General features: G+C 39.3%; 1 protein-coding gene across 5 annotated transcripts in view; it reads right to left on the reverse strand.

Moving 5' to 3' along the window:
* KANSL1 (KAT8 regulatory NSL complex subunit 1) overlaps positions 1 to 25428 on the reverse strand; it is a 180763-nt gene that overhangs the window by 146068 nt on the left and 9267 nt on the right. Inside the window, exon 1 of one of the 5 annotated variants that reach the window (XM_011289277.4) lies at positions 5223 to 5362. The exons of the other annotated variants lie outside the window; for them this stretch is intronic. The gene's annotated coding sequence lies outside the window, so the exon portion shown is untranslated. Of the gene's footprint in view, positions 1 to 5222; positions 5363 to 25428 lie in introns of those variants that run through there. 5 annotated transcript variants of the gene reach the window in all.

Raw genomic sequence — 25428 nt, forward strand, 5'->3', positions numbered from 1 at the left:
CTCTCTCTCTGCCCCTCCCCTGCTCACGCTCTGTCTCTGTCTCTCAAAAGTAAATAAACATTAAAAAAAAAAAAGCAAGAAAGAAATACTACCATCCTTCTTTCATTCCCTTGGGAGGTCAAAGGAAAAACTAAGAGGTAAGCAGTAAATCAGTAACTGCAAAAAACAGCAGTCCAATTTCTTTTATATATGCCTGAGGTCTTCAAACATCCTCAGTTCTCCACAGTAATATATGAACAGTTTAATGTAACTTCCCTAACAGTTCAACTTAATCAACTAGCATTTTTACAAAGCCTCTCTACTAGCAAACATCAGAAACTAATTAGCTTTACCTCTATCCCTTCACAACCTCCCATGGAAGTGCTAATATGCAGTCACAAAGGCCAAATAGGAGTAGCAAAAGAAAGCCTGGGATATCAGTTTTTAGCAATTTTTGGTGTAACATCCTAACAAAATCATTATTCATCTGTTTTATTCCTCAACACTTCTCCAACTGAATTTAACCAGGTCTGACCTTAAGCTGCTCCCTTTTTAAAAAGAAATTAAAAAGTAAGAGACTCCATTAAGTTTGATGCCACTCAGAAACAACTTTTTCCAAACAAGGGCAGAATATGCTGTACTTAAAATTCAGAATGAGATCTCATTTGGGATTCCTATTCAAGTAACAAGAACCAGAGTTTTTGATAACATTTAGATAAAACTGCACTGAATTCACCTCCACCTTACATTTCCTGACTCTCAAAAGCTTGAGGGGCAACCGTAATTCTTAAAAAAATTAGGACTAGAGAAAAATGGGCAAGTTTACAATCAACAACATAAAATATAAAGCTAAATAATTCCCAGCTAAATTAACTCTCTAGAAGCATTAGGCATTCAAATGTTAAATTTTATGGAGCTATCTTATAATCTTGGAAAAGCAAGGCTTGCAGAAGGTAACATTTATTAAACAACTATCATTTGCCAGACACTGCTACCCAACAATAAATCAAGAATTTAAAACAACTCCAACCTTGAAAGGCCTCTTTGCATAAAAACTTAAAACCTTCATACACAATATTTAACTTTTTCTTTCAAACTACCCAAGCTTGTTTGTTTTTCATTCACGAACATGAGTTGTGTTCTCTACACTAAAGTTGGTTTCCTCATACTCTGCATTTTAGCTCTACCTTTATCAAAGAGGTGAAAAAGCTTAACACATAAAAAGTATCTACTTCAGTTCTTTTTGGAAAATCACACCAACTGGCTAATTTTCCTCTATACATTTCACCCTACATTATAATAAACAGGCTACATGGCGTATCTTAGGAATAAATGATAACTGAGTAACTAACAGTGACCCTTCCACAACATGTCTTTTTTTCCTATGACACACAATCTGCAAGCAACACCCAAGGACCTTCTTGTGGCCTTCAAAAGTTGGGGACCTCTAGTACAGTGGAATATTTGTCTTTTCTAACTATTATTGTGGTTCACTGAGTTGATGTCACATTCCAAGGAATAGGAAGTACTGATGAAAGAGTCTTATTTTGTGTTACGAATTATTACACTCAGGCAGGAGTATTTTTTACACAACTTTTAGTATGCCCAAAGAAAGACTAATAAGCACTTAAGATAGAAACTATAATTCAAACATGTATCTTCACAAGCAACATGAAGACTCAAAAACCAATCCGAAGTTAGATTCCCAAAGAGTAAAGTCCTATATTTAGGAAAAGGACATGGTCCAAGTACTCTTTGCACCGACACAGTACGCAGGCCAGGTGTATAAGGCCATTTTATTTGAGACACCTGCACTGTACTCCTTCATAAAGTGATCAAATAGGGCACTCAAGTAAAATATGCTTCCTGAGACCCAGAACAGTCTAACCAATCAAAGAAGAAACTTACTTAAAATAGAGAAAGAGGGTAGAGAAAAGGTGCCTTAAAACTCTAAATAAACCACTTAATGATGAGATTTGGTTTTGTTCTGGGGCAATCTGCCACAGACCACATACTTGTTCTGCACTACTCCCTCCTTTCCAAACTCAAGGGAGAGATCCTTTGGAAAAAAAAAAAACTAATTTTTTAAAATCCCTCTCTCTCTCTTTCTCTCTCTCTCTCCAGGAAGGAAATCACTTAGTTTCTGTGTCTTAATGGCCTCACCAAGAAGAAAAAATAACCTTTACAAAACCCCCCAAGGAAGCTAAATATAAGAGGAGTAAGCATTACTCTTTCAAACTCTTTAGAAAATCCAATACGGACTAGCATCTTTTTACACTTTAAAATTGCTTTTCCAGTAAAACAAGGCAACTAAGCTTTACTGCACTCAAAGCTAAATGCCTTCTCAAACCAGCATCACCACCCATAATGGCCCTATGTTTACAGATTACATAATTCAGGTTATATTAAACAGAACAAATCTAAAAACTTGTTTTTCACTTTAAAATACAATTAAAATCTGTGGTCAACCCAATAAAATGGAGAGGATGTACAGCCTCTGGTTATAGTGTAGCATTACTAGAAAAGGAAGAGTATTTTGGCAGTGTTTGAAGAAGGGAAAAAAATGGGAATATTTTCCTTTCTTCTCACCTTGATAAAAGCTCAAAAGTGAACTTGTAAGGCTTACTCATTTTCCAGCTTCCAGAATTTTCCTCAACACGATAATGATAAGTCTAACAATCAAAGAACGCTCTGCAGGTTTAACCATAGAAATAACGTGTGTAGGCAGGAATAAAGAAAATCAGACAAAGATTTAACATCTCACTTTGGTAAAGCACAGTCAAATACTAATGTTCTGAATAAGGCTTTCAGTAAAGATGCAGGGACACTTCTAAAAACTTCATTCAACAGATTCATATAAGTGAAAGGACCAAAAACCCGATCGTACCACAAAGCTCTATCAATACTTAGTTGATCACTCAACTATCTACAGACACAAAAAATACTTATATACAGTTAAATGTAGTAGTCATCAGAAACCAACCATCTTCAACAAAATACAGAGGTTAACAATCTTTGTCATATCTAAGGTTTCCCTCTGAGTAGTGCATACTTGAGAAATAAAAAGTTAACCACCTCAAATCACAAGATCACTAACAAATACATCAAACACAAGAAAGGTCAAAGAAACTGCATACTTTGTTGGATAAACATAGCGGAAATTGAAATTCCATGACTGAGGACAGTTACCCCACATATAATACATTTTTTAAATTCCCAAGGGATGAGCATTTTTACCTTGCCTTATTTTTAGAACTACACATCACACTGTACATATCACATGACATGATGTAACTGTTAGCAAAGAAAATGGCCCAAACCATTGAAAATATACATTAAGAGGAAATGAATCAATGCATACTTAAGAATCACTACATTTCACATTTACCTTTTTTATTTTTGAAGATGTTTCCTAACTCTATTACAGTAGACATTTTTATTAACTGGAAAAGTAGCTAGTAACCTATGTAGGAACAACAGAAAAATGTACTTGATATTTTACAAAATAGGAATTTACCCAATTACTGGGAAAACTGATATGAAGAAACAGATAACAGAACATTCTTCCAAACCTCAAGAATTAAAAGCAAAAATTGTCTGGATCAAAAATGCAACAGAAACATAATGTAATACTCCAGGTGGAGAACAATTATTACTCAAAAGTATTCCCTGTTGTTAGGAGAAAATAAAAATAGTTTTAACTGACAATGCCTGCAGACAACTGAAAATTTCTAAATTGGTGAGACAGTTTATTAGAAAAGGAACCAAGTATATGGTATAGGAGGGGGGGAGGGGAAAAACACACCCACTTAAGCCTTTGTAAACAGTGGTACTTAAAAGACCCAAGAAGCTGGGAAAAATCAAAACTACAGACTATTCTAAAAAGTGTAAAAGATATTCCAGTGTACTACTGTCCATACTTGAAAGTGCTTTAGAGACAAAGTTCAGTAACAATCTATAACTATATCATGATTATGCAAGGCGAAGATTATGTAATTTTATCATTTATTATAAATGTTCTCCTCTCAAACTAAAACAACTAAAACGTTTTGATCTCTCCGATGGGGAGGGGATAGTTTCTTCGGGGCTACAGTGTAAAAATATAAACACACACCCCAAAACAAACAAAAAAACACAATGACTGCTAGCCACGTGACAAAGGAGATGGCAACACCAGGATTGTGAATGGAGGGGAGGGAGGAGAGGCAGGACGACTAGGGAGATTTCTCGGAACTTTGGGGACCTCTAGATTCGGGTCTCTCGACCTTTAAGGTACCAAACTCTAGCTCTACAAGTTGTACGTTAACATTCTCAAATACAGTCTTATTAACAGATCACGAAAAATGCTCTAGTGACCTCCAGGATAAAGAGGCGTAAATCAGAGGAGGAAAGAGAGCAATTTAAAGTGGCGCCATCATGTCACCCCCTTTCCCCTAAGGCAATCAATAAGCAATAGTTAAGTAACGTGTTTCTCCAAAGAAAAAAAAACAACAGAAAAACAAAAAAAAAACAAACCACCACACTGGGGGCCCGACAATGGAAAACAAAAGGGTTTTTAAGTAAGACATGCGCTTAAGGTTGTTTATCGTATGGAAAACAATCAAACTATTTGCTGAAGAATCAAAAGACAGCCGGAAAACAGGCCCCCCAAACTCACTTAAAAGCAAATAAATGCCTCTTCCTCTTTGGGTTTTTTTTTTTTTAAACAAACAAACACGTCCGCCTAAGGGAGACTAGATCTGAAAACATAAGTGACCTCAATATATAGACAACAAAAATAATAAATAAATGAAACAAATAACCATCTCACAACAATCAGAGTTGTGATACACACCGTGCACCGCGCAAGATGTGTGTTACGAGCAGAAAAAGGCCTTCTGCAGTCAAGAGAAGTTCAAGCCAAGAGCCAGAGTTTGTTTGGGGGTTTTTTTACGGGAATAAATCGTGTTCTTAAGGCCGCATTTTTAAATAGAACGCCAAAGGAAAAGCTGGCGAACGAGGCGGCAGCTGGTAGAGAAGGGCCCCCGCACACCCCCGCCCTTGGGGCGACTCCCAGCCCCGGACCCGCAGCGGGGAAGCCCGGTGAGGCCATTTAAAGTTCCGGGGATTTTTCCTGCCCTGCCCTGCCTTTCTAGTTACAACTAACAAAGAGAGAGAGAAATGGGAGCCACAGGGAGAGCGAGGAGAAGGAGAAAGGGCAGCGGGAGGAGGAGGAGGAGAGGAGCAGCAGCAGCAGCACCTACCACGTGATGGAGGAGCGTTGCCCGGGCGGATTCAGCCCCACAAAATGGGCGCAGTTTGCAAACAGCCCCCGGCCTGGGCGCCGAGGGCCGGCGGCGGCAGGCGGGGGCGCGCGGCGGCGGCTCCGGCCCGGGCCCGCCGCTCTCCTCCCCCCCGGCGCCCGGAGCCGCCCTGACTTTCCGGGCGGGGGGGGGCGAGGCGGAGGGGGAGGGGAAGGCGGCGGCGGCGGGGAGCGGCCGCTTTTTCTTCTCTTTCGGGCCCCTTCTCCGGCCTTCCTCGGCTCCGGCGGGGCCTGGGCACCGGCGGGGACCGCAGCCCGGCGGGGAGGACTGGCGGGCGGGGGCAGAAGGTGAAGCCGCCCCCCCGCCCCGCACAAACAAGCACCGCCGTCTGCAGCCCGAGCCCGCACCCCGGCCGCCACCCCCGCACGCCTCTTCCCGGCCGGGGAGCGCGCTCCGGCCGCCCCCCGCGCCGCCGCGGTGAGACGAGTCGGCTTCGCTACGGTGCTCGGTTCTCCCGCCGGCTCGGCGAGCGGTGGCGGCGGTGGCGGCGGCACTGGGAAAATGGCGGCCGAGCTCCTTTTCCCTCCCCCCCTTTAATCTGAAGCGGAGGGAGAATGGAGCGAGCGAGCGAGCGGGCGAGCGCCGGGGACACGGGGAGGAGGGACAGCAGCGCCTCCGCCGGCTGCGGCTGCGGCGGCGAAGGGCCGCTCCGCCCCGGCGCGCCGCCAGGGGGCGCCCGCCGCGCCACCCCCGCGGGCCGCCAGGAGGCGCGGCCGCCGCCGCCTCAGTCATGGCTCCTTGCCGCGGCCGCTGTTTCTGCACCTCCATCTGCGGAGGCCGCGGCGCCGGGACCCAGCTGCTCCCAGACGTGCGGCCACGGCACGGGGCACTGCGGCAGGCGGGAGAGGGCCCTCGCTCCGGCCGAGGTGAGGCTAACCTGAGGCGCTGACGCCGTCACACTCCCTCCGCGCCGGGGCTGGCGGGGCCGCGCGCAGGCTATGAGGGGGCAAGGCGGGCAGGCGCGGCGGAGCAAGAGGACGTGAGCGAGGAACTGTTTGCACTGTGTAGTAAACAGGCTAATGCAGTCGGTGCCACACTGTTCCAGGGTTAAACGCGCGCTGAATCGGGTAGGAAGCTCCCTGACCAGCGAAGCGCTTTCTGCCGCCCTTTGTCCTAGGCGACTGCCTCGACACACTGCAGCACGCCTGGGCACTAGCCCCAGCGCAGCGCTCCGCAGCCGCCAGGGTGGGAAAAAAAAAAAAAAAAAAAAAAAAAAAAAAAAAAAAAAGGCGCACGTCGTCATTGCGCAGGCGCAGGCCAGGGCCCGCGCCGGGCCAGCCCGGGAAGGGACGACCGGGAGCTAGAGGGGAAGTGATGGCCCACCCGCGCCGGGCCCGCTGGGAACTGTAGTTTTCGTTGAGAAGCACGCGTCTTGTTTTGGGTGTCATGGTTTGGCAGATCCGCCAAAGCAGGCAAATGGCATTACACAATGAGTATTTATGCTTCCTGTCGCCACCAAAAGGAAGTTCACTGCTATGCTAAAAGTTTAACAAAGAACTCCACAGAGAAACCAAATCTCACAACAAAAAGCAAACTTCCCACTTTTCCTACCAGAGTTGGTTTAAAGTGGTGGCACTTTATCTTTCTCATGACCAGTTTGTCGGTACAGTATTTTATTTGTTTCCCAAAACAGGGCCTTACAATAATGGAACCTTTTCTAGATTAAAAAAGTTAAGCAATATAACGCAAAGTGTCACATTTACACAAAGTATAATTCCACCATCCTTTAAAACCAAAAAAAAAAAAAAAAAAGTTGCCAAAAGATTATTTCAGTGGTTTGAGATTTTAAAACAGAACTCTAGGATTCGTCAGAATGTGCTTTAAATGACTGAAGGAAAAAATGATTACAACAATTAAATCATCAAATTCAGCAAGACAGGAAGGGTATGCTCTACTATGAAAAGGAAGATAAGAAATGCTCAATACTGTTTTGTGGCTTACCAGAACCAATATCCGGTGGTATGCTCACTTCTGCTAGCCAAACAAACACCCTCTCGGTTGTAGTCCTCCCACAAAGTTACCAGCAACTATAGCATCTACACCTGTATGTCAGTGAGCTCCCATTTGTACTCTTAAAATCACACTACAATGAAGTCACGGTCAAATTACACAAAGAATAAACTAATATAAGTGTACCATCCAAAAGAGATGCTGGTCTTGGCTTTTTATAATCCTGCGAAAGAAAATTTAGTTGATTAAAAAAGTATACACATATCTCCATATAAATAGGAATTCCATAAAATATAGCAGAAAGGTGTTAAACACAGACCAACAGATGGCAAACTCAAGTCCTAATCTAAGGATTCTGAAATCTAAATGAGCCAAATGAAAAACACCGAATAAGGCAAAGCCCCTTCCAGCATATACTTAAAAATATTATGTTAAAAGACACCCAACACAAAATAATTAATCTTACTACTGATTAGTAAGTGGACTGGGCCTAGTCCTAAAACTCAACTGTGAGATTTAATTAGGCCCCCAAATAACGAAGATTGTGAAATACTTTTTTATTCAGTGGATTAGGAAAAAGGTGGGAATGCTCATTTTAAAATATGCTTTTTGGGGAAAAATAAATTCCAACTTTCCCATTCTCTCAATGTTTAGCCCAAGAGCCAGGAGTTCACAGTGTTTATGGCATTTAAATCAGTCAAACATGTTTTACATTCTTATCTCAAACCAGATGTCTTTTTCCTAAGGCACCAATTTTTACAAATAAAAAGATTCAAAGGTAAGCCACTAAAATGCAAAAATCTTAAGAAGAGAGATACATTTTCTTAAAATTGACCCCAGAAACACAGTGGATGTCAAGGCTGATTAAACACACACATACACCCTACTATTCATATCACTCTTGGAGTAGTCATTATGGTTGACTCTCAAAGTTGATATTTGTATTAGTTTAACCCATCCCCTCTGCCAACGATTGGTTGGGAATGGGCATGAAACCCAATCCTGGCCACTGAGACATGAGTAGAAGCCCACTGGAAGGCCTGCTAGAGAGAAGTGTGAGAAAAGCTTCTTCATTCCTAAAAATGAAATGAGAAACAGTTACCTCTTCTTTAGACTGTGTGAAAAATGACACCTCAAACTGCTACAGTCACCCTACAAGAAGCCTGAAGATGCCACAATCCTCATCAAAGGGGGCAGAATGGAGAGCTGGCAAGAACTTTTCAGCATTAAGCCATTATATCAAATAATCCTGACCTCTGCTAGACTACTGGACTTCCAGCTACACAAGAACAATGTAACAACATTTCTTTATTGTTTCAGCCAATTTAAGTTAGGTTTTCTATACCTGAAGTCAAAAAAATTCTAATTAATTTCTCATATTTTAGAGCACCTATATTATATTACTTGGATTATTCATATTGTCATATTATATAAAACCTTATTTATTCCTCAGAAAAGTCCTTTCCTTCTATATACAACTCTGTACCCATCCATGTCTTTATATGTTCTTTCTGCCTAGAAAAAGAGGACCATCCCTCCTCACAACCATTCCTTGTTCATTCTTCTCCCCCAACCCACTGCGACTTATTTTTCCTTCAAGACATGTTCCACCGTTTCATTTACATACCTTATTTAACAAGGTAGATAATTGGCCCTATAATAGTTAAAGGCTCTCTATAATTCCTTTGAGGTTGTTTTCATCTATCAGTCTTACCTCTGAAGCTGGTCTGAAAGCCCTAAAAGGCAGGAACTATGGCTATTCCAACTTCAGATTTATAACTCTCACCTGTACAATAAACATATCCCAAGAAGGCACTCTCTAATAACTTCACCATATATATATATATATATATATATATATATATATATATATATATATATATATAAACAAGCCAGATAGTCCTAAACAGAACATTCTATCACAAATTCAGTACTTCATATGTCCAAACTAATCTCAAAAAGACAAGGGATTGTTTTGTTTTGCACTTTAAAAATATGTATTAAAACTAAGGAGAAAGTCCTAAAGCCTAAACCATTTAGTTTCAAAAGAACAGGGACCCAGTTTCTGTTATTTATTGTTGCATCATTACATCCTGGGGACCTAGTCCAGAGCCTTGCAAAAGGGGGCACTTTGTAAGAATTTGCTGAATAAATGAAGAAAGCTATAGTGTGGTAACTAAGAATATAGGATCCAGGGGTAGCCCTAGATTTTACCTGCCTCCTTGACTTATCAGCTGTGTTACTTTGGGCAAAGTACTAAACTTATAAGCCCCAGTTTCTGCTCTGCAAAAAGGAGATAGTGATGCCTACCGCATAAATTTAACTATTATCGTTATTAGTTAACTAATGAAGCTATTTTCCCAAGTTCAATAATTGAAGAGGTTAAAATATGAGATAAGGTCAGCACCTCTTCCCTGATTCAAACTTCAAATCCCTATCTACACACTCCAGCAAACAATGTTTTCATTCATAAACTCAGATAACACTATCCATAAAAATACTTTGAGCTCCCCGAGAGCGTATTCTAATTCTGAAAAAGATTTACATTCATAAATCCAAAACCACATAAAAAGGTAAAATTCATTTATTCAACAAAAATTTAGTGAGTATCTATTAAGCTCAAGACCCTGTTCCAGATGTCACAGAAATGAACACGTCAATCTATTTAAGACAACATTAAAATTATATCATGAAAGAAACAACTTTAAACTGAAATTGGTGCATGCTCTCATGTTAATATGTTATCAGCTAAATATTCAGTAGAAAGCTAGAATTGAATGAACTGAGCCAATAGTAAGAAATTTAAATCAAAGAAATTTTGGATGTAGAAGGAATATGGAAGGTCATCTAGCTAAACCTCCAACTTTTATTAGTGGGAAAACAAGGTAAGGCCAAGAGAGAACAGTTAAGATTCTACCCTAAGCCCCACAGCAGAAGGACACAATGGGATCAGAGGTCAGTCTCCAATTCTCACTTTCCCACTATATCACCTGCCTTCCAGAGTTACATTCTCCCAACAGAAACATGCTACTTACTTGACTAATAAGAACTACAAATGTGACAAAGATATTACGCTCAAACAATAGTACCTATTTCATAGTTTCACAAGTATCAAGATTTAGCCAGATGTCAGTAAAAGAAAATCCTCACACTGATTACAAGAATTGTAAGGCTCAGAAATCAAGATTTTTTTTTCATTAAATGGAGGTCTCAACTCATTCAAAATATATATTCTTATGTATTCAGTCCACTGGCAACAAACTTTCAGTAAGATTAAACAGCTTAAGGCATGTGAAAAAACTTTTGTAAATGGCAAAGTAGTATAAGAATGCATGGCATTCCTTAGTTTCAATCCCACCTAAAAACAAGATAAATTTCTTCTCCATACTAGAAATACAGACTGTCAAATTTACATAAAGAAATTACCTTACCATTTCACCACAGAAGTGATCCAATAACTCACTGAGAAGAAAAACTAATCTTAGGCAGTAAGTAATAATAATTGTGACTAATAATAATAACTAAAGTCACAGGTTAACTCTGAAAACACTTCTAAATCTATAAATACTTTATTTAGGGATAACTCAGAAGATAGCAACTGAATATAACTGTAACACTTAAACAAGTCAGGTTCTTTCACACCCGCTACATTAAGATCTAGGTTTTCTCCTCCATGGTACCAGATTTGAAAGTAGCAACACAGGCACTTACTTCTTTCTAATGCATGCAGTTTAATGAAGACTTTATATGAAATATTTTAATAAAGTTTCTCAAGTTGTCAAAAACTACACTGATTATTTAGGTGGATTTTAATTAATTCTGCTGCTTCAAATTTTAATATAGAACATTAAAAAATTCTCAAATAATTAGAATTAACCAAAAAAAGTTCATTGACCAAACATAACAAAAGGAGTACTCCAATATTCTGACTTAGCTGACGAGGCAATGTCAAATGAAGCAATCTGTCTAGGACCTAAACACTGTTTCAGATGATAAACTTAAATGTCAGAATTTGTCCAAAATTTTCCAAGAAACTGCCTGGCTTCTATTCTAAATGAAACATAGAAGTAAACATGCAGAAGAACTTCAAGGCAGCCATGAACAGCCAACTCGTGGAAGGCCTGATAAAGAGAGTCAGAGGGGGGAAAATGTTCAAAGAGAAAAGGAGACAACAGGTGCACAAGGCAAATGTCACTTAAAAAATTTTTAAGTCCAGGGTGCTTGAGTGGCTCCATCAGTTGAATGACAGACTCTTGATTTCGGTTCAGGTCATGATCTCATGGTTGTGGGATTAAGCCCCAGGTCAGGCTCTGCACTGGACACAGAGCCTGCTTGCGATTCATTCTCTCTCTCTCTCTCTCTCTCTCTCTCTCTCTCCCCTCCCCTCTCCCTCTCTTTGCCCCTCCCCCACTCGTGGGTAGGCTCTCTCAATCTCTCTCAAAAACAAAAACAAAAACAAAACTTTAAATCAGTTGCTAAGTCCAAAGTTAAGATGCAACTTCCAAAATCTCGCTCTGATGGCAGAACAAACCTAGGGATTTTGGAGACAGCACACGTGTTCCCTCCATTGGAAAGGCACACCATTCTTGAAAAGGAACATACCTTTTTAAACCACTAATTTCTGGATTCTTGAACCAGGTTTTCATGTACACTATGAGCACAGTGATATAAAATAGGGGGTAACTGAAGCCAATGAATAATCAAGAGAGACACCTTGCTGGAGTGTCAATTTCATCAAAGATTGTAGTAAAATTGCATATACTTTTATTAAAATAAACACAAATATATTATGTAGCAAAATACAAAATTCTCATTTTTTTCAAGATAAAGGAGTCTTCAGAGAAATGTCCTTTCGTGAGAAGTTGCTCTGGACAACCCTAGACTGAGGGTACTTTAAAGGAAAGTAGGAGAAACAATGCTTTAGATCATTTATGGATAAAGATGTATCCCAAAAAATCCTGAACATAATCCCTCCATAAAGATATATAACTTGGAGAGATCTTATATAAAAATTGTCATGGATACAATATTACAAATGAGTCCATAAGCTACTGAGAACATGACTAGAATTCAGGAAATGCTAAAGTCCTTGTCTTATCTCTGTCACTCATTTACTAAGAAATCAAATATAATCTCCTTAACAATAATCTTTTCTCATTTCTGAATTAGACAAAAATAATAACATACAATATTTGGTATTTTCAGCCATATTCCAAATTAATTCCCACAATCAAATTTAGACACAAATTTATCTAACAAAACTTGTCCCAAATGAACTAACTTCAACTAGCAGAACAAACAAATTTAATTTAAAAAATAAAACAGCTAAATGGAAGTATAACTTCTGGGAGACCTTGGGTGGCTCAGTCAGTTAAGCATCCAACTTCAGCTCAGGTCATGATTGGTTCATGAGTTCAAGCCCCACATCAGGCTTTTTTTTTTTTTTTTTTGTGCTGCCAGCACAAAATAAAGGTATTTATTTTTATTTATTTTGAAAGAGAGAGAAAGTGCATGTGCTAGCGTAAGCAGGAGGATGAGCAGAGAGAGAGAGAGAGAGAGAGAGAGAGAGGGGAGAGAGAGAACTCTCTCCTCCACATGCTGTCAGTGCAGAGCTTGATGCAGGGCTCAAACTCACAAATCACAAGATCATGGCCTGAGCCAAAATCAAGAGTTGGATGCTCAACCAACTGAGCCACCCAGGTACTCCTAAAATAAACATTAAAAAAAAAAGGGTTTTTTTTTTTTTAATGTTTGTTTATTTTTTTTTTATTTTGTTTTTTTCCAACGTTTATTTTATTTTTGGGACAGAGAGAGACAGAGCATGAACGGGGGAGGGGCAGAGAGAGAGGGAGACACAGAATCGGAAACAGGCTCCAGGCTCTGAGCCGTCAGCCCAGAGCCCGACGCGGGGCTCGAACTCACGGACCGCGAGATCGTGACCTGGCTGAAGTCGGACGCTTAACCGACTGCGCCACCCAGGCGCCCCAATGTTTGTTTATTTTTGAGAGAGAGACAGAGAAGAGCATAAGCAGAGGAAGGGGAGAGAGACACAGAATCCGAAGCAGGCTCCAGGCTCATGAGCTGTCAGCACAGAGCCCGACACAGGGCTCAAACCCACAAATCACAAGATCATGACCTGAGCCTAAGTCGGATGCTTAACCAACTGAGCCACCTGGGTGCCCCTAAAATAAGCATTTCTGTAAAAAGTGTATCTTCGTTGCTTCTCGGCCTTTTGGCTAAGATCAAGTGTAAAAAGTGTATCTTCTGTGGTATCAAGAAGAAAAAAATGTTCTGTGTAGGGGAAGGGATTAAACTCACATTTCCTATTATAACAATACTGGCAACATCAAAATGTGGTCTTGCTGGTAATATTTAGCCTAAGTCATTAAATTTTTATAACATGACAACAGTAATACTAGCGTTCCTGCCTTGGAGGACTTTCTTTTTCAGTAAAACTGGATATCCCCTTAAAGCCCTAACATTCATTTCCATTCATTCATAAACATTTATTGACTGTCTACCAAATGCCAATCACTGTCATACCTCTGGAAAAAAAAAATACTAAGTCACCATCATAAGTTATGTGGTAGCCAAGAAAAACTCCTTCTATTCATTGACATTTTAAATGGTTACAAATTCAAAGCTAAGAAGTCATAAGAGAACAATTAGCAAAATTTTAGTGCTTTATGCTTCCAACTCCATTCTCTTCTGATCCCTTTTGTGAAGCTTGCCTAAACCACCCCAAGGATGCTAAAATTAGGTATTGTTTAAGGCATAACCAGGAAGAGGTAACAGAGTACCCCAAAATAAAACCAAGAGAAGTTAAGGGAACCAAGTAGGAGGCAAGGATCTAAAGTAGTGGACTCAGAACCTCTACCCTGCATGTCTCAAGACAGGCAAAGGTCTAGAAGAGGAAAATTTGTGACCTAATCCAATTGTACTTAATTCTGCATCCCCCTTTTCATTCTCAAATATTTGTGGTTGCCCTGGGGGGATGCTTTTAGTTCTGACTGCCATGGATTCAAAAACACATCATTTCTTAAACATTAGTTATGTTAACTATTATCTCCATTCTACTAATTAGGCAATTAGAATTTGCTACCGCTAAATGAATGTCCAAAGTTAAGCCACAATTATTTCAAGATGAAGTCAAGAACACATCTCAACTCACATGATAAGGCTGTTATTACCCTGATGCCTAAAGCAGAGAAAGACATAAAAAGAAAAACGAACAAAATCAAAAAAACAAAAACCACACTTCAGACCGATATCCCTTATGGATATAGATGTAAAAATCCTCAACAAAAACACTAGCAAATGAATCCAGCAACATCTAAACAGGACAGTACACCTTTGCTAAGTGTGACTAATCCTAGGAATTCAAGGTTGGTCTATAACCTGAAAGTCAATTAATGTAATACATTATACTAATAAAGGATTAAAACCACACGATCACTCAGTTGATGCAGAAAAAGCATTTGACAAAATCCAATACCCTTGCATGATAAAAACACACAAGAAACCAAGAACTGAAGAAAACTTCCTCAACCTGACAAAAGGTATCTATGAAAAAACCACATCTAACATCACAGTTAATGGAGAAAGACTGAATACTTTCTAAGATCAAGAACAAAACAAGGATGTCAGCTCTCACCACTTTTATTCAACACTGTACTGCAGATTTTAGCCAGGGCAATTAGGCAAGAAAAATAAATAAAAAGCATTCAAGTTACAAAGGAAAAAGTAAAATTAATCTATTTGTACATAACATAATATTGTATATAAAAAATCCTTAAGGAACCCACAAGTAAACTATTAGAGCTAGAAAACAACTCCATCAATAGTATAAGATGTAAGACCACTATACAAATATCAGTTGTATTTCAATACACTAATAATGAACAATTTGAAAATGAAATAAAAAACAATTATCTACAATAGCATCAAAAAGAATAAAATACTTAGAAATAAATTTATAAAATTTGCAGTTCTGAAAATGACAAAAATTGTCAAAAGAAGTGAAAGAAGTCCTAATTAAGTGGAAAGACATCCCATGTTCATGGATTGGAAGATATAACATTATTAAGCTGGCAGTTACCCCCTAAATTGATCTATAGATTCAAATCAATCCCAGAATATCCAAAATAATCTTGAAAAGGAAGAATGAAGTTGGAGGACTCACACTTCCTGATTCCAAAATCTAACTCAATGCCATAGAAATCAAGACAGTGTGGTACCAGCATAAGGACAGACATATAGATCAATGAAATATTGTTGACAGTCCAGAAAAAAGACCTCACATTCATAGTCAATTGGTTTTTGACAAGAGCGCCACAATAATTCAAAAGGGAATGGGGGGTAGTCTTTTCAGCAAACAGTGCAGGGATAACTGGATATTCACATGCAGTGGAATGAAGCTGGACCCCTAGCTCACACCTTACACAAAAATTAACTCAAAATGGATCATAGACCTAAATTTAAAAGCTAAAATCATAAAATTCCTAGGAGAAAACAAGGGTAAAATCTTCATTTTCAGATTCAGCACTAAAGTACAGTAACAAGAAAAAACATGTAGTTTGGACTTCATGAGAATTATACATTTTGTGCATTAAAGGACCCCATCAAAAAAGTGAAAACATAACCCACAGAATAGGAAACAATATCTGAAAATCATATGTGGCAAAGGACTTCTTTCCAGAATATATGAAGAAATCTTATAACTCAACAATAAAAAAGACAATCCAGTTTTTAAAAAGGGCAGGGATGCCTAGGTGGCTCAGTCAGTTAAGCATCTGACTGACTCCTGGTTTCGGCTCAGGTTGTAGTCTCACCGTTCATGAGTCTGAGCCCCATGTCAGACTTTGCTCTAATAGCGCAGAGCCTGCCTAGCATTCTCTCTCTCCTTCTCTCTCTGCTAATCCTCTCCCCCCTCCAAATAAATAAATAAATTTAAAAAAAAGGGGGGGGGGGAGTTTTGACAGAAATAGACATTTCTCCAGAGACCTACAAATAGCCAATAAACACATAAAAACATCTCATCATCATTAGTCATCAGGAAAATAAGTTCAAAGCCATGAGCTACTACTTTACATCTACTAGTATGGCTATAATCAAAATGACAGACAGTTAATGTTGACAAGGGGAGTGCCTGGGTGGCTCAGTCAGTTAAGCATCTGACTTTAGCTCAGGTCATGATCTCACAGTCCATGAGTTCGAGGCCCATGTCGGGCTCGGTGCTGACAACTCAGAGCCTAGAGCCTGCTTCAGACTCTGTGTCTCCCTTTGTCTCTCTCTCTGCCCCTCCCCTACTTCCGCTCACATTCTCTCTCTCTCTCTCTCTCTCTCTCTCTCTCTCTCTCTCTCTCTCTCTCAAAAATAAATAAACCTAAAAAAAAAAAAAAAACGTTGACAAGGATGTGAAGAAATTTGTAGGTGTGAATGTAGAAGGGTGTATCTACCTTGGAAAAGTTTGGTGGTTCCTCAAAAGTTAAACAGAGTTACCATATAACCTAGCAATTCTACTCCTAGGTATAGACTCAAAAAAGGTGTCCAAACAAAAACTTACACAAGAATGTTTATAGCGGCATTATTCATAATAGCCAAAAGACAGAAACAACCCAAAAGCCCACCAATCGATTAACAATAAGCAAAATGAGGCATATCCATACAATGGAATGTTATTTAGCCATAAAAATAAATGAGTAAAGTATTGATCTATGCTACCACATAGATGAACCTTGAAAACATGCTAAATGAAAGAAGCCAGCCACAAAAGAACACATACTGTAGGATTTTATTTATATGAATGTCCAATATAGGCAAATTACAGACACAGAAAGTAGCTTAGTGATTGTCAGGGGCTGAGGGACAAAAGAGAATAGGGAGTGACTGCTAATAGATATAGGGTTTCTTTCTGGGGAGTTGAAAATGTTCTAAAATTAGAACGGCGCATCTGTGACAGATGCACAAGCATGTGAATACACTAAAAGAAAACAACTGTACATTTTAAATGGGTAAATTTTATATGTGAAGCGTCTTTCAATAAAGCTGTAAAAACAAAAATGGATGGAGCCAAATAATACTTAATTTCTAAACAATTTCACTTTCAAAAAAAAAAATGCTGAACCGCTTGCAAAAATGTCAAGAGAAGGCAAGCCATACTTATTTTTCCCCCTTAAGAGATTACCTCAGAGCACCTATTTGCCTTCATGTTACAGTTGCAAACTCATTACCAGCAATATACATAAGAAAAAAATGTGGTTCCCATCAAACCTGACTTACTCTAAATAATATGAGAGTGAAATGAGGAAGACCCAACATGTCAGCAATACAATCAGTCATCTATAGGAAAATACAAACCAGAACCTCAATGAGTGAAGAGTTTAAGGAGCACAAAATCCTATTACTGGAAAAGTCATCTTTTTTTTTTTTTTTTTTTTTAACGTTTATTTATTTTTGAGACAGAGAGAGACAGAGCATGAACGGGGGAGGGTCACAGAGAGAGGGAGACACAGAATCTGAAACAGGCTCCAGGTTCTGAGCTGTCAGCACAGAGCCCGACGCGGGGCTTGAACCCACGGACTGTGAGATCATGACCTGAGCCGAAGCCGGACGTTTAACCGACCGAGCCACCCAGGCGCCCCTGGAAAAGTCATCTTCAATGAGATAGGATTGGAACGTATTGCTATTTTAAAAGCTCAAAACAAAAGCAACAATATTATACTCTGCCCTAAGAATTTTATAACAGATGGTTGGCAAGGCTTCTATACATGGGTAGTTCAAGAAGAAAAAATTTGGCATTGCCATCCCCAGCACTATTTGGAATATAAATAAGATACCCTGATCCACAGATCCAGGATCTGAGAGGAAGAGTATATGTTGAGCAGGAAAGTATGCTGATCAGTCAACTCATTTCCAAGCCAGGTTAATCATCTGTCCCCCTCCCGCCCCCCATAAATCAACAATTCTTTTTTGTTTGTATATGCTCCAATATAAATGTGTTTAGCATATAAGTCTATCCCCAGCAATCGTCAGACTGATTAAATGAATGCTGAACTGGCATTCAAGTTCTAGCTCTGCCACTAGGTACCTATGTGACTTTGGGGAAATGGCAGCACCACTCTCTGTCTTGATGTAGAAAACAACGGAGCTAGACTAGTTAAATCAAGGTTTCTTTTTAAAAAAATTTTTTTTATGTTTATTTATTTTTTGAGAGGGATAGAGACAGAGTGTGAGCGGGGGAGGGGCAGGCGGAAAGGGAGACAGAATTCCCAGCAGCCTCCAGGCTCTGAGCAAGCTGTCAGCACAGAGCCTGACGCTGGGCGTGAACTCACAAATTGCGAGATCATGACCTTAGCCAAAGTTGGACGCTCAACCAACTGAGCCACCCAGGCGCCCCAGGATTTCTTTTTAACTCTAACACTCAATGATTCAGAAACCCGAAAACTACAAAAATAACAATAATGTGGGGTTCAACAATCTATGTGTTTAACAACACAAAACTTCTTTGGGAGGGAACTGATAGAAAATTTTAAGTAACACAATAATGCTTTCCCAAAAATAATTAGAACCTACAACATACACAAATAACCAAACTTGGTTCTAAATTATAATCAGGAACAGACATATTATGACCCACTAGGAACAGAGATACAAAGCACACTTAACCAACATTCTGTAGAGTGAGGGAAAATTTTAAATGTTTATATTGAATACATTTACCTCCCTGCCTCCTCTCCTTTCTGCCCAGCCCCTTCTTGTCCTAAACACATTCATAAAAAAAATGTGCTTATCAAAAAAAAAAATGTATTATATGGTTCCCTATTTTTGGCAAAAAAAAAATGTGTAGACTTTAGATAAAATTAACATTAAGAAGCAAATGCGTAATACAAAACAAAGAGATGGACTTTACAATAGTGTCCTGAACGCAAGGGATTAAAAAATTAGGAGCTCAACCCAAATTTTGTAGAAATGTTTATATTTTGAATCGCTAACTAGTCTGGGGGTGGGGAAGGGGAGGAAAGGGGCTAGTGGAAGAAGGAAAAAACAACTTACTCAGAATAGAAGGACAAAAAGTGAGGAAAAGCAACAAAAGATGATAAATTGTAGCTGAGCAGGAGCACTAAGACATACGGAGGCAAAACAATTAAAATCTTGCAAGAAAATGCAAAGCCACAAAGAGGGGGTTTAAATATATGAAAAACAATATGCCAAATAAAGACTGGATGGGTCACTTGATAAATAGGGCATAGACAGTGATAAAAGCAAAACAGCTGATAACTTTAATTTGCTTCACTATTTATTTACTAAGGAAGTTTTGAGGGAAAAAACCCTATTTCTAAATTACTCTTTAAGACATATAAATAACTGATAGCCTATCAAATTCATCATTAAAAAAACCAGATGCTTCCAAACTAATATATCAGATGTTAGGTAGTCATGGAATCCCAAAGTATCCTCTGCATTTTAAAACAATGTAAGTATAAAATTATAAAACTGCAGGAAAGAACTTAACTGGCCAATAGTCATGAGAGGAGTGACCTCCTATAAGCACCAGAAAGATGGAATCCAGACCTGTTTCCTTTATCAACATTTATCCAGCCCCTTGCTCAACTCCTGGCATATTTAGGCACTCAAAATATATTTGCAGAACAAAAATGAACAGAAACATGCCATCAATATAACTCCCATGTACTCAAGAGAAGGGCGCTGGCTGCGAGCTTCAAATTGACCGAGCTAGCAAACTGCTAACAGGGGATGGGACCAGAAGACACATCAGCATGAATAACCTTCTGAGGAAAAGACATCACAGCTTCTAAAAGAGGAAATCACACCATACCAGTCTACCCAAATTCTCTGAGAAGAAAGTAAGCATGTGAATATAATTCATGTGGGCTTTTATAAAAGTCTTGACAAGATTCTAAGTAAAAGGTCATTTTTTGTAAGCCTGAGTGACTCCAAAATTGTGAATATTTACCATAGGTAGGTTGTGATTTAGACAGAATATTATGGGAGATGCTGAGGCACCTCTTGGGGAGAAGAAGTATAAGCACAAGACTGATCGTAGGTAGCATTTTTGGAAATGCTATATGTGATATTTGAATGAATTATATTCAAGACATGAGGAAATTCCCCATTTTGCAGATGGAATGACGAGCTCCCTGATAGTGAAATAATACAGAGCTGTAAAAATAAGGGAACGGAGAGGCGGAAAGGAGTTTTAAGTGTATCAAATGAGAAACATTTGCAAAACCTGGGATTTATTTTCAGCTTAGAGAATACGTTGGCAAGCCTGAAAGTTGTCCAAATATCTAAAAGATCTGTCCAGCAGAAGAGAAACTAGAGCTGCAGTTCCTGTGTGGACAAAATTGGGCCCAAAGTGGAAATTGCAGAAGGAGCACATTTCAACTCGACATAAGGTCAAGCTTTCTGACCATCAGACCTAACTAAAAAGGTGATTCTTACCCTGAATTACCTCTAAGAGCCCAGTGAGATAGAGGAAGCTAAGATACCACAGGCAAGAGAATGGCAGGTATTATTACAGCATGGACAAATGGAAAGTAAGGCACCTACAGGGAAAAAAACCTAAGTTGTCCCCAAAGAATTCATGGCTTCCAGTCAAAAAAATGAATTTTTGAATAATTATAGAATGTTCCCCTAAAGATACTGTGATGTTCTGTGCAAAGGCGGAGGAAGGGATGGGGAGGGGTTGTTAAGGAAAAGACTAAAAACAGAACATATTTTCCTATCTTTCTAGCAAATAATAATTTGGCTATATCTCAAAATGTAGTTCTGACTGGTTACCATAAATCCGGAAAGGCAAAGCAATGCTAACAAGGATCCAAAGTGTAAACAGAACGACTAAGAGGCTGAAGGAGGTTTCCCCAGAGATTACACCTTAAAATCAATCATCTTCAACGGAGAAACATGAAAGCCAAGGGCACTATGACCAAAATCTGAAAATGTATCAATATGGCAAATATACTAATTTTTTCACCAGATCTCAGTACAATAAACTAAGCTTTTAAACTTCAAAAGGTAGTCTTTTTGTCCACAATAAATAAAAAGAAATGTGTGGAATGTGTTATCACCAAGAGGGATTTAGGGTTAAGAATACTCAAGAAGTGCATAAACTTATGTATATTAAGTCCATTCTGGGGTCCTACAGGATACAAGTGATACCTTAAGTGAGGCCCTAAATCTCTGGGGTTAATGGCTTATAAGGTAACAATGCCTCACCTCAAAACATGTCTTGGTGACAGAATAACTGGCTAATGACCTCTGTCTAACAGACTCAGTGAGGTCTGTTGCTATAGTTCTTTTCATTCTTTTATTTATATGTGTTTTTATATTTTTCTTTATCTTTTATACATTTAGAATCCTTACATAGCTCTATACACTGAATTTTTCATTTATCACACACTCAACATTCTAAGACATTAAGTTTTCAAAAACACTATTTTATGGTTGTATAATCATCCATCCTTAAATATGCCATAATGTACCGATTAATCTCACTGCTCATTCAAGTTTATTCTCAGTCCTCCCCAGTATAAATACTGCTACAATGAATACCTTTCTTCACAAATCTTTCTGTATATCTCTATTTTTCTCCCTCTTAAGGTAAATTCCTAGTAGAATAACTAAGTTAAAGGACACCTTTAGGTTTTTCGATACATGTTGCCAAAATACCTTCCAGGAAAATTGGGCCCAATGCACACTTCACTAGCAGTTTTGGAGACTGCCCCTTTACTACCACTGACAACATAGTTCAATTGCCAATTTGATAGGTTAAAAAAAAAAAAAAAACTCTATGGGGCACCTGGCTGGCTCAGTGAGTAGAGTTGTGCCTCTAGTCTTGGGGGTCATGAGTTTGAGCCCCACAGTGGGGGTAGAGTTTACTCAAAAAAAAAAAAAAAAAAAGTATATCATTGTAATCTGCATTCCTTTGATTACTTCAGAATAAATATGTTTCTTATATGCCTCTTGGCAGTTGTATTTCTTCCTTGTGAACTCTGACTAATTCTTTGTCAGTAAGGCTTTTCTTACTTTCCTTTGGCGTAACAAACTTTGAAAACTGGTGATGCAGTCACATATCAGTGACTTCGGCTCCCCCTGCTGGCCAAAAAATTACTACATGATCAAAACCTAGATACAGGCTACAACCACAGTTGACCCTTGACCAAGAGTTTGAAGTTCGTGAATCCATTTATACATAGACTGCCTTCAATAAATATATTGGAAAAATTTTTGGAAATTTGTGACAATTTAAAAAAACTGGCAGAGGAGCCACATAGTCTAGAAACATTAAAAAAATAAATAAAATGTTAGGGTATATCATGAATGCATAAAATGTATATAGATACTAGTCTATTTTATCACTACCACAAAATATATATGAACTATAAAACTTAAAATTTATCAAACTTACATACACACAGACTGTACATTATCTTTTCATTTTTGATGTCTACTATTAGTAATATATGTAACACCTGCAGTATTTTGTCATATAAGACAATATTGACATAGATACTGACAGATACATGATTCATCTTATAAAGAGACAATGTAAACTGATAATATTGATAAAGTACTGTAAATGTAAATGTATTTTCTTTTATGATCTTCTTAATAACATTTTATTTTCCCTGGCTTACCTTACTCTAAGAATGCAGTACAGAATACATGTAACATAGAAAATACATGTTAATGAACTGTTCATGTTATTGGTAAGGCTCCAGTCAACAGTAGGCTATTAATAAATTGTGGGGGAGTCAAAAGTTATATGTGGATCTTTGTACAGGGTTGGCGCCCCTAACTCCTGCATTGTTCAAGAGTCAAACATATAAGCTTATCCATATTCTGGATTGTTGCTAAAAACACAGTTTTTATACAGTGATAAAACAGTTCTGTGTCTGAACTCAACAGAGCACTGGTGAAAAAGGAGGGAGGGGACACCTGATCACTAATAAAGAATTCTAATCAGTTCACTACCAAATACACTACGTGGTTGGAATATCACAAGCCTAAATAATATTCATTTTCCTATACTTTATTCTAATAATGTGAAAACATTCTAGTTACCAGGTGACACTGGCTTGTCGGCAAATTGATCTCTTTTTCAAAAGCAAAACTAAGAAAACAAAAACACCTATGTCCCATTCAATGGAAATTTAAAACAAAAACTTCCTTGCAATTCTTATTCCAAGTTACTCAGCTGCTTACACTCAACAAGCTGGGTCCTACATTTCCAAAGGGTAAGGCCAGGACTGGCGAACGTATGTGACTAACTCAGCTTTTTGACTGATACCCTCCTAAAGAAGTACTTCAACGGGGCAATGTAGTCCTTAGACCATCCGTTCAACATACACTCACTCACCAAGTGCCATAAACAGCAAGCTGTGATAGTAAAAGACAAGACTCAAGCCCTACTCTCAAAGGACTTGGAAGCTAGATGGGTGTGAGAAGTAAACCTGCAATCACCGTACAACAGAAGTGCCAGCTATGTGCACACACACACCCAAAGGCAATGCCTGGGGACACAGGAAGCTGTCCGTGTTCAGCTACTATGCTGTTACTGTTATTATCATCACTGTTATTAAAGAACTGGGAGAACTAAGTTTCTACAACAGGGCAGAAGTCACTTTAAACAGAAGCAACTGCTTATGTAAAGGCCCAGGGGCAAAGGAGCAGTAAGATGCACAGAAAGAACTGCAAGCAATTCAGCACCATTGAGTTCAGGGTGCTCAGAAAGGAGACAGATGATCTGGCAGGGGCCAGATCACCAGGGCCTGGATGCTTGGCAAAAGCATTTGAATTCTACCTAGATCAGGCATATGATGAGATGATGAGATTGATATTTTATAAGGATCACACTGGCGGCAACTTGGAAGACAGAAGGCAGTCAAGTAGAATGATCATAAGGTGACAGAGGTCATGCAGGCAAAGGGTGACAATGGTCTGAACTCAGGAGAGAGAAGTAGAGGAAACTAAGAAAACATTGTGAGCTAGGATCTCAAGAACATGGTGACCATTATGCCACAAGGAGGAATCCTGACTTGGGTGACTGGGTGAGTGATGGTACCACTCACAGGGACACGAAAATGGGAAGAAGTTGGACCAGGGGGGAGTAGTTGATTAGGTCTTTTTTTTTTTTTTTTTTTTTTTTTTAAAGTAGGCTCCACGCCCAGCCAGAGCCCAATGCAGGGCTTGAACTCACAACCCTGAGATCAAGACCTGAGTTGAGATCAAGAGTCAGACACTTAACCAAGTGAGCCACTCAGGTGCCCCTGATTAGGTCATTTGGAAGTGAACATGGGACAGCCAAGTAGAGATGTCCAGGAGGCAGCTGCGTGTAGGGGGTCAGAGATAAGAAGACCATTTAGATCTAGAAAAAACACATTTGCAAATCATCACTATATGGATGGTGAATGAGACAAAAACTGCTCTTGAAATGTCCCCGAGAAAATGCAAAGGGTAAGAGGAGAGAGGGCCAAGCTAAGGCAAACAGTGATGCGAAAGAAGAAAAGAGTCCACAAAGAAAACAGAGCAGCCAGAGATGACAATGATCCAGAAAGAGGCTGAAGTCACATCATCTGTACTTTACTCTGTGTCAAGCACCCCTCCATGTGCTTTCCATGTATTAACTCATTTCTTCCTCACAACAGTCCTCTGAGGGAGGTGCTATTATTTTTATTATTTTTCCCATTTTTCAGATGAGGTAACTGAGGCACAGAGACATTAAATAATTTTTTCAAGGTAATACAATAAGTGGAAGAGCTGAGATCTGAATCTAGGATTCTGGATCCAGAGTCCATGTCCTGTGTCACTCTTCTACACTGCTTCTCAGAAATGAAGACAAGAGGCCAGGAGGGACCACCACCACCACAACCAGGGGGGGACGATCCACAGTGTCAGAGACTACAAGGAGGTCTCAGAAGATGGCCAAAAGGGATCCTCTGAATTTGGCAACAGAGATGAACATGTAAGGGAACTCATAGGTAGAATCTAGCCAAGAACCAATGGTTATAGTGTAGGGTTTTGTATTCTTAAAAAGTAAGAGACTTGAATGTATTTATAAGCTGAAGAACAGGAGCCGACAGGGCACGGGAGGCTGAAAATTGGTTGGGAAAAGAGACGACTGACAGCCAGAGGTCCCTACAAGGAGGAAGAAAATAGCTCAAGTGGCCAGAGG

The sequence above is a fragment of the Felis catus genome, chromosome E1 (genome assembly GCF_018350175.1).
Source record: "Felis catus isolate Fca126 chromosome E1, F.catus_Fca126_mat1.0, whole genome shotgun sequence".
Lineage (NCBI taxonomy): Eukaryota > Metazoa > Chordata > Mammalia > Carnivora > Felidae > Felis > Felis catus.